We start from the raw sequence: 11,270 nt of genomic DNA on the forward strand, positions 1-11,270 counted from the left end.
CGAAATCCTGGCTTTGGGGGACAGGATTATTTTCCGGTGCAAGTGTAGGTGGGATCAGGACCACTTGTCCAACAGGTCCCACTGGAATACTCTGGCATGAAATCGGCTAAACTGTATGGCCTCGTAGGCCGCTACCATTTTCCCCAACAACCGAATGCATTGATGGATCGACACGCTTGTTGGTTTCAATATTTGTTTAACCATTTTCTGGATTTCCAGAGCCTTTTCCACTGGAAGAAATACTCTCCGTACTTCTGTGTCCAGAATCATCCCTAAAAAGGACAATCTTGTTGTCGGTTCCAACTGCGACTTTGGAAAATTCATGATCCAACCGTGTTGTTGTAGTATTGACAGGGAGAGTGCGATGTTCTGCACCAACTGTTCCCTGGATCTCGCTTTTATCAGGAGATCGTCCAGATAAGGAATTATATTGACTCCTTATTGATGAAGGAGGACCATCATCTCCGCCATCACCTTGGTGAATACCCTCTGTGCCGTGGAGAGTCCGAACGGCAACGTCTGGAACTGGTAATGGCAATCCTGTACTGCGAATCTCAGATAAGCTTGGTGAGGAGGATTAATGGGAACATGCAAGTAAGCATCCTTTATGTCTACTGACACCATGAAGTCCTCCTCCTCCAGACTGGAAATCACTACCCTCAGGGATTCCATCTTGAACTTGAACCTTTTCAGGTAGAGATTCAGATTTTTCCAGGTTTAAAATCGGTCTGACCGAGCCGTCCGGCTCCGGAACTACGACGAGGCTTGAATAAAAACCTTCTCCTTGCTGTAACAAGGGTACCAGGACAATGACCTGATCCTGACATAATTTTTTAATTGCCGTTGTTACTGCCTCTCTTTCTGGGAGAGAAGCTGGCAAGGTCGAATTGAAAAATTGGACGTCTTGAAACTCTAGTTTGTACCCATGGGACATTATTTGTAAGACCCATGGGTCCAGACCAGATTGAATCTAGATTTGACTGAAAAGTTTCAGACGTGCTCCCACCCGAATGGACTCCCGCAAGGGAGCCCCAGCGTCATGCTGCAGATTTGGCAGAAGCAGGGGTGGACTTCTGCTCCTGCGATCCGGTAGACGCTGCGGAGAGAGCCTCCATATTTCTTTTGGAATCTGCATCATCATTGCACTGGTGAATCCACAACGCTCCGAGCCGATACTGCCATGGTAGCAGTTCTTGATCCCAAGAGACCGATATATTTCATGGTTTCTAGTACGTACGCAGCAGCGTCTTTGATATGACCTAACGTTAGGAGTATCTCGTCTCCATCTATTGTGTCAATGTCTAATGACAAGTTTTCTGACCACTTTTCAATAGCACTACTCACCCACTCACAGACAATGGTAGGCCTGAGTAGTGTCCCATTGGCCACATCAATAGATCACCTCACTCACTTGCGGTCTGTCGGCTCCTTAAGTGAAGCCATTCCAGGCGCAGGGAGAAACACCTTTTCTCTTTTATGACAGGGCCCTGTCTAAAATGCGGGGTGACTCCCACCTTTTGGAAAAAGGTAAGCTGCCTGAATTCCTTTTGGGAATCTGAAATTTCTTTTCAGGTTAAATCAGACTCCCTCCAAGAGACTGTTCCTGGGGTGGAGGGAAAATTACATTACTTCTTTACTTAAGTAAACCCTCTCCTTGTGGTAAAAGGGGCTTCGTAACTACTAACACCACCTTTATAGCTAAAACATGTTTTGAATGCTTTTTTGCTAACTTAGGACCTATTCCCCTGGAATCACTATTGTCAACACAGGAATCAGAGTCCGTGTCGGTATCAGTTTGTACTACTTGTGCAAATTTGTATGTGGATTAAAGGCAGAACTATTAAAAATCACATCTTCAACAGATTTTCATTTTCTGTATGAAATTCAGTCCAACCTCTTACTGATATGATTCACACTATCATGTAACCTTTCACCCAGTCAGGCTCTTGGTGTCATATTACACCTCTGTGTCCCTAACATGTCTCCACAGAGTTCCCTGCCGCAGACATGTCACACACATGCACAACCACACCACAGACACTCCGGGACTTATAGGGGACAGACCCACAGTAAAATCTGTCAGAGGGACACAGATAGGAATTGCCAGTTCACAACCCAGTGCCAGTAACACAATGTCTGTGAACACAAAATGCCCACTGACATGCAGCGCTTTTATAATGTTAATCACACAATTATATAGCACCAAATTCACTGTGCCCTGATACTTGTTCAGTAGTGGAGGAGGACCAGCGTTGTCTCAGCAGCCTGAGGAGAGAGAGAAAATGGCGCTGAGCAGTGTGCTGGCTGACTGAAGAGGAAGCTCCACTCTTCAATGGCGTGTTTCTCCTCAGCTTTTATGAGGTAATTTTTTATACTGGTGGGGGTAGGACTGTGCCTCAGCAACTTATGCCCCTTATTTATGCCAGTTTCCATAGGTTTCATGCTGCCCAGGGCGCCCCTGCACCCTGCAGTGCCTGTGTATGTGTGGGCAACATGGCGCGCTGCGCTCCCGCCAGCCGCACGGTACCTTTAGCCGTCACTTACTTGATTGAAGATCTGTCTTCTAACACTCACCTGTCTACTGACTTCTGGCTCTGTAAGGGGAGTGACGGCGTGCTGTGGGAGTGAGCATCTAGGCACGGCTAGCGTTCGGTTCCCTTCAGGAGCTAATGGTGTCCTGTCAGCCAGAAGCAGAGCCATGAAACTCTTTAGGAAGTTGGTTCCTACTTCTGCCCCCTCAGTCCCACAAAGCAGGGAGACTGTTGCCAGCAGTTCTCCCTGAAAATAAAAAACCTAACATAAGTCTTTTCAGAGAAACTCAGTAGAGCTCCTCTGGAGTGCATCCAGTCTGCCTGGGCACATTTCTAAAATTGAGGTCTGGAGGAGGGGCATAGAGGGAGGAGCCAGTTCACACCCTTGAAAAGTCTTAAAGTACCCATGGCTCCTGCGGAACCGTCTATACCCCATGGTACTGAAGTGGACCCCAGCATCCTCTAGGACGTATGAGAAAAGGGAAGACGTGTACAGAGAGAAAAGAAGGGGGCCCCTGATGAACCTGAACCCCAAACAGGTAGCTGGTGAGAAGGAGTCATGAGAAGAGCAGAAAGAGGTAGGAAGTCAGCCAGGAGAAAGCATTATCCTGTACACCAAAGAAGTGAAGGATTTGGAGGAGAATAGAGTAGCCCATGGTGTGAAATGCAGTGGAAAGGTCAAGGAGGATGAGTAACAAGTAGTAGTACACAGATTTGGTATCAAAATAGTGGTCTCAAGACTGATATACAATTTGGATTGTATTCTAGTGACTGACATGCAGTAGAGACAGCATTCTAGTGTCCAGTATACAGAGCATCCTACTGACAGATTTGCAAGGCGCAGAGTATTGGGAGCCCTGCACATGTGCAGTAAAGCAAAACTATTTGGGCTGGCATTGCAGTGGAGCTGCCGTCATTGCACAGAGTGCTATGGCTATTTGCCCCCTCATATAATACAAAGACAAAGCTAATAGCACTAGACCAGACCTGGCCAACCTGTGGCTCTCCAGATGTTGTGAAACTACACATCCCAGCATGCCCTGCCACAGTTTTAGCATTCCCTAATAGCAAAACTGTGGCAAAGCATGATGGAACTTGTAGTTTTACAACAGCTGGAGAGCCACAGGTTGGCCAGGCCTGCACTAGACAAAGCTTTCTGTTGACCTATATACAATAAATCTAACATTTGAATGATCTGTATAGATATAGAGATCATTCTTTTGACCACTAGTCAAAATACAAAGCATAATTGTCATTACTGTTTAATGCCAACCCTGTTCTAGAGGTCACTATGAAAGACAGGCCACCAACTATTGGGAGGCTTTACAATGCAGCCACCCCATCTATATGCACCCCAGCATTTATCATTTTGATTATCCCCCATGGGATGCTTGTCTATACTGACTTGAGCCTCTGGTAGCTTTAAAACAGCCACCCTGTCTTCAGGTCTCTGTTCATTATAAAATGTAGCAGCTAATCTTCAGAGGTTTATTATGCAGCCCCTTTCCAATCTCAGTTCAGGATAAAATGCAGAGCCTACAAACTCTCTAGTAGCATCCCAAACTATCCTGACCCCCTCCTACACTCACACCTCTTCCTCCAGCAGTCTGGAAAAGAAGAATGACCGCTTCCTGTATTCTGCTGTACAGTTCCAGACACTTATCAGTCAGTGTATGGAGTCCTTCCCCCATACAGGTAAGTAAATACCCAGTGTTCTCCACTAATTGTCAGACTAGAAGAAGTCTATGGAGTGATGACCGAAGCCTGTAATACCCAGTAACTGTATGGCCATGCGGTGCATGATGTCTACTGGCAGCCAAGAATCAGGCTTAGGGTGAGATCTGGCCACTTCATATGTGTTTAAAACAGAAGCAAGCAACCCATCAAATTATCTTCGCCTGGGGGGAGATGCCATCCTGCCCCTTGGTCAAGTTTGCTTCTGGCCATATCCATGCTAACTGCAAACATTGATATGGTTTACTGCACATTGTAGCAACAATAGTAGTAAACGTACTGCCCCATACACACTAGGCGATATTAAAATAGATACAGTATTGCTCATTTCACGCTTTTGAGTGATATTGTTTGTAATCTTTCCAAGTGTGTGTCAGGCGAGTGCTTGAATGACCGCGAGACAAGATTAACCCCTTGGGAGTATGAGATTAAGGACTTTCACACAGGGAAGGTTAGGGAATTGTTAGCCAGTTAGGTGTTTCGGGGGCGTGTTTAGGGTGGGGTGTCAGGCATTTTGTGTATAATCCTAGATAGGGTCTGCCTCTTTTTCCTGCCTTCTCCGCCCGCCTCAAAAAACTTTTTTCTTTTCTTTTGCCTGTTTGGGTTTGTCATCCTTGACGCAGCAGGAAAGAATGTCAGTCCAGTGGCTGTTGCGCTGCTTTATTGGAGGTGTGCTCTCTTTCAATACATACAGCTAGTCCAACTTACCCTACTGGGGGTCAGGGGCTATGGCTGTCTGGCTAGCCCTTTATCGGTGTATTGTAGAGAGAGTTGGAGCCTCGACTTGTTTGTTAGTAGTGGCCATTGGGCTTGGTTAAGTGCATGTCGTGGACATCAGATCAGTGTAAGCCGCAATGTCACTGAGCAACTGGCCGTTCTTTCTTTCTGCCACCATACTAAAATAATAAATAATAAAAGGTTGACCGATTTTTAATGGCATTTCTGTTGTCAGTGTCGTTATTTTAGATGTTAGATTTGTATTGTTGAAGGGTTTTGGGGTGTAAGCATGTGGGAGACACTCAACCTCACACCTGCCAATAGGGGGTATATATGCACTATATCGATGCGCGCTCCCGAGGGGCGTTAATGATATAGCTGTTGTCTGCGAATGCAGCTTAATTTAGACTATATCCAAAACTGCATGTTCAGCCTGGCGGAGGAATTACGTCACTGAGCGACATCGTTGGCAATATCGTTCATTGTGTACGTACTATATTGTTTTCCTGGGAGTCCAGGGAAAATACAAGGTGATCTAGCTCATGGAGCGTATCATCTAGTGTGTCCTAACATAATGTTGAGAAAGAAGGGAAAGTACTGAGCACAGTGGAGTCTATTTAATAAACACAATATTGCTTTTCACCAGCATTACAACTGGATAAAGGCGTACTTTTTTTCTCTCTCTATTTAGTTACATGAAAACTGTGGAGAAATATACCGTCATGGTAAGAACTTACCGCTGATAACGGAATTTCTCCTATGTCCACAGGTATCCACAGGATAACATTGGGATATGCCAGAGCGACAGCGGAAATGGCACCAAATAGTCACGAGTTTTCTGGCCTCCCAGGATGCATCGGTCTCATCCATATAATCCCGCCCACCGACTTAGTCAAATCAGTTGTTTTCACAGCAATTAGGCAGGAGCATCATGTAGAACCCTATTCAGGTGATGAGAACACACATGCACACCCTTCCATACAAGAGGGAAGAGGCTTAGTGATTGTAAAAATCCTCAAATCTGTGGACATAGGAGAAATTCCGTTATCAACCATAACGGTATATTTCTCCGGCTAGGTCCACAGGTTATCCACAGGATAACATTGGGATTCCCAAAGCCATTATTAGTGGTGAGGACGCTCCTGATTAACCAGGAGAACCTTTTGCCCGAATTCCGCGTCATGAGAGGCAAAAGTATCCAAGGCATAATGTCTAATGAATGTGTTAATGGAAGACCATGTGGCTGCCTTACAAATCTGTTCTGCTGAAGCACCATGTTGTGCTGCCCATGAAGGACCTACCTTACGTGTAGAGTGCGCAGAGACATTAGCCGGAACAGGGACATCCGCACGAGAATATTCTTCTGAAATCGTCATTCGAAGCCATCTTGCTAGCGTCTGTTTAGTAGCAGGCCATCCTCTTTTGTGAAATCCGTAGAGAATGAAGAGAGAATCGTTTTTTCTGATGGCACTAGTACTATCTACGTAAATTCTTAATACACGGACTACATCCAGCGACGCTTCTCCCGCAGAAAGTCCCGATACCTGAAAAGCCGGGACTACAATTTCTTCGTTCAGGTGAAACTTTGAGACCACCTTCGGAAGATAACCAGATCTAGTTCTGAGAACTGCTTTATCTGGATAAAAGATCAGAAAAGGAGACTTACACGACAGTGCTCCTAAATCTGACACTCTTCTAGCTGATGCCATCGTCAGTAGAAAGAGAACTTTAGCCATCAACCATTTAAGATCTGCTCTCTTAAGTGGTTCAAACTGAGCCCCCTGAAGGATTTTAAGAACCAGATTTAAATCCCAGGGTACTGCAGGAGGAACAAATGGTGGTTGAATGTGCAACGTTCCCTGAAAAAAAGTACGCACATCCTGTAGTTTAGCAATCTTTTTCTGAAACCATACAGTTAAAGCTGATACTTGAACTCTCAAGGAAGCCACCTTTAGATTTACGCACAAGTCGTACAACATGTGCATCTACTTTAGGAGGAACTTCTCTCTTTGAACAGTCCTCAGCTTGAAAAAGATTGTAAGAATCCCATTTTTTCTGAATCTTATACTTCTTATTGGGTGTAGCCCAAGGTCCTTCCATAATTTCCGTCAGATCTTCTGACTCTGGAAACTCAGTCCTAACTGTTTTTGGACGTTTAAACACAGGTGCTTTCGATTTTGACACTGATTTGGCAGTGGTTCCTCCAGACACAGAATAGCCTTCATGGCATCAATAAGATCAGCTATATCCTCTAAGCTGAAACCCTCCAACTGATCATCATATGGGGTATTTGAATACACCGTATCCTCATCTGTTGTATCATCTTGTGTAGCCTGTAACATGGAAGTATCTACCCTGGTATTAATAGCCTGGCTACTTATAGAAGCTGTTGGCATGAAACCATAAGGAGGGAGCTGCATGTATGGGTTAATAGTGTAACCTATTCCCGGGGGCGGAACTGCAGGTGTTAATCTGTCCGCCATTGTAGACAAGGTCTGTGCGAACACACCCCATGGTGGCTCTACTGGTTGCTGAACCAGAACCTGCTTTTTAGTTTGCCGATATGAAAAACAGTTTACACATAACCCCTCATAAGTAAGATACTGGGCTATTCCATCCAAAATCCCTATTTTACAAGATAAGCATGTTAAGGGTGTAGGAGCCCCTGATAAAGTATCCTCATCACTTTTGCCGCTCACAGACATGTTAAATAATCCGTTTTCTCTTACGTCCTAGAGGATGCTGGGGACTCCGTAAGGACCATGGGGTATAGACGGGCTCCGCAGGAGACATGGGCACCTATAAAGAACTTTTAGTATGGGTGTTCACGGGCTCCTCCCTCTATGCCCCTCCTCCAGACCTCAGTTAGATCCTGTGCCCAGAGGAGAAGGGTGCACTGCAGAGAGCTCTCCTGAGTTTTCTGTGGAAAAAAAAAAAAAATTTGTTAGGTTTTTTATTTTCAGGGAGCACTGCTGGCAACAGGCTCCCTGCATCGTGGGACTGAGGGGAGAGGAGCAGACCTACTTAAATTATAGGCTCTGCTTCTTAGGCTACTGGACACCATTAGCTCCAGAGGGAGTCGGAACACAGGTCTCACCCTGGGGTTCGTCCCGGAGCCGCGCCGCCGTCCTCCTCACAGAGCCGGAAGATAGAAGCCGGGTGAGTATGAGAAGCAAGAAGACGTCAAAGGCGGCAGAAGACTTCAGATCTGCATGAGGTAAAGCGAGCAGCGGCAAGCTGCGCGCCATTGCTCCCACACACAGAAAGCACTGATGGGTGCAGGGCGCAGGGGGGGCGCCCTTGGCAGCAATAAACCTCGTTTTTGGGCAAAAAAGGTCACATTAGGCTGCGGAGGCAGCAAATAGATGATCCCCCGCCATTTTATTAAAATTGAAGAGGGATTGAAGCCTGCCACTGGAGGGGGTGGAGCTTGATCCCTCAGCACTAACCAGCGCCATTTTCTCCACAGAGGCTGCAGAGAACGCTGGCTCCCTGGACTCTCCCCTGCTGAACACTTCAGAGGGCTGAAAAAGAGGAGGGGGGCACATTAGAGCGCAGTGAGTGGGAAGATTGGCATTATATAATAATATAAAAACGCTGTCTGGATTTTCCAGTGTCAGTTTGGCGCTGGGTGAGTGCTGGCATACTCTCTCTCTGTCTCTCCTAAGGGCCTGGTTGGGGATTTGTCCCCTTATAGGTATATCCCTGTGTGTGTGGGGTGTCGGTACGTGCGTGTCGGCATGTCTGAAGCAGAAGGCTTCTCCAATGAGGAGGTGGAGCAGATGAGTGGTGTGTCCCCGTCGGTAGTGCCGACTCAGGAATGGATGGACATGTGGCATATGTTGAATGCAAGTGTGGCATCTTTACATAAGAGGCTAGATAAAGCTGAATCCAGGGAGGCATCAGGGGGTCAATCCTCGGATTGGACCGACTCACAGGGCCCGTCGGGGTCTCAAAAGCGTCCCTTGTCACTAATTGTGGACACTGATACTGACACGGACTCTGATTCCAGTGTCGACTATGATGAAGTTAGATTGCACCCTAAGGTGACAAAGAGTATTCAGTGTATGATTATTGCAGTAAGAGATGTGTGTTGCATATTGCTGATGAACCCTCTGTTCCAGACACGAGGGTACACATGTTTAAGGGAAAGAAACAGATAATAAACTTTCCCCCATCTCATGAACTTAACGAGTTATTTGAAAAAGCTTGGGAGACTCCAGATAAGAGGCTGCAGATTCCCAAAAGAATTAATATGGCATACCCTTTCCCTACACAGGACAGGGTACGTTGGGAATCCTCTCCCACTGTGGACAAGGCTTTAACACGCCTGTCCAAGAAAGTGGCGCTGCCGTCTCCAAACACAGCGGCCCTCAAGGACCCTGCGGACCGCAGGCAGTAGACTACATTAAAGTCTATTTATTCACATACTGGTGCTTTGCTCAGACCGGCAATTGCGTCGGCATGGGTATGTAGCGCAGTTGCAGCTTGGACAGATACCCTGTCGGCTGACCTTGATACCCTAGATAGGGATGCTATTTTGTTAACTCTAGCCCATATTAAAGACGCAGTCTTGTATATGAGAGACGCTCAAAGGGACATTGGGTTGCTGGGTTCCAGAGCCAATGCCATGGCTATTTCAGCGAGACGATCCTTATGGACCCGCCAATGGACGGGTGATGCGGATTCGAAAAAGCATATGGAGGTTTTACCCTATAAGGGTGACGTGTTGTTTGGGGATGGGCTCGCGGACCTGGTTTCCACAGCTACCGCGGGTAAATCTACCTTTTTACCTTTTATTCCCCAACAGCAAAAGAAAACTCCACAATATCACATGCAGGCCTTTCGGTCGCAAAAGTCCAGAAGAGGTCGGGGATCCTCCTTCCTTGCCAGAGGTAAGGGTAGAGGAAAGAGAACACCTGCTTTGGCTGGTGCCCAGGAACAGAAGTCCTCCCCGGCTTCTACAAAACCCACTGCATGACGCTGGGGCTTCCCTGCGGGAGTCCGCACCAGTGGGGGCACGCCTTCGACTCTTCAGTCAGGTCAGACGTGAATCCTTGGGCGTTGGAAATAGTTTCCCAAGGCTACAAATTGAAATTCGAAGAGGTGCCCCCACGCCGATTTTTCAAGTCGGCCTTACCAGCTTCTACCCCAGAGCGGGATGTAGTGTTAGCTGCAATTCAAACGCTGTGTCAACAGCAAGTAATTATCTGGGTTCCCCTGAGCCAACAGGGAAAAGGGTACTATTCGACCCTTTTTGTGGTCCCGAAGCCGGATGGTTCGGTCAGACCCATTTTAAATCTAAAATCCCTAAACCTGTACTTGAAAAGATTCAAATTCAAGATGGAATCGCTCCAAGCGGTAATAGCCAGCCTGGAGGGGGGGGGGGGGGGGGGGTTTATGGCGTCACTGGACATAAAGGATGCTTACCTTCATGTCCCCATATATCCCTCTCATCAGGAGTACCTGAGATTCGCTGTACAGGATTGTCATTACCAGTTTCAGACGTTGCCGTTTGGGCTTTCCACGGCCCCGAGGATTTTCACCAAGATAATGGCGGAAATGATGGTGGTCCTGCGCAAGCAAGGAGTCACAATTATCCCATACTTGGACGATCTCCTGATAAAGGCGAGATCAAAAGAGCAATGTCACAACTGAGGGTTTTGGCTGACAGGAGAAAGCCTCAGTTGTAGGGGCTGAGAGGAACTTAAACCAGGGAGGTTTAATCAGACCCCTGGTAAGTGTTAAAAGGAAACCCGAAGGTGTGACCATGACAACCAGGTAAAAGTCAAAATAAAAGTTTATTAACAGACTCCGTGTAAACAAACAGCATTCAAGGTAAAGGCAATAATAAATAATATGATTCCTGGAGCACTCTGACCATGAAATGGTTACACAGGACACTGGTAGGTAAGAACAGCTGTTACAGTCCTTAGATGGAATAACCTTACCAGGCCTGGCTGTAGTAGTGAAGATATCCAAGGAACATGCCAGTAGATGGAACAGATGAAGTTGGTAACTTGAATCAGCTGTTGTAATTGCTGGATGGAACCAGCCAGGTGGTAAGACACGGAGTGGATGCGGAATGGAATCAGCCAGATGATAAAGTCACTGAATGAATGCTGGGTGGAACCAGCCAGGTGATGAAACACGGAGTGAATATAGTAAGATGCTAGGGAGCGTGGAAACCGAGGAGTTGAAGGATGATTACCGGTGGTAGTGGATACTGCTGGAAGCAGATGAAATAGCTGGAAGTTGGAAACTGGATCAGCCACGGAGGACTGCAGA

Source organism: Pseudophryne corroboree, chromosome 1 (genome assembly GCF_028390025.1).
Source record: "Pseudophryne corroboree isolate aPseCor3 chromosome 1, aPseCor3.hap2, whole genome shotgun sequence".
NCBI lineage: Eukaryota > Metazoa > Chordata > Amphibia > Anura > Myobatrachidae > Pseudophryne > Pseudophryne corroboree.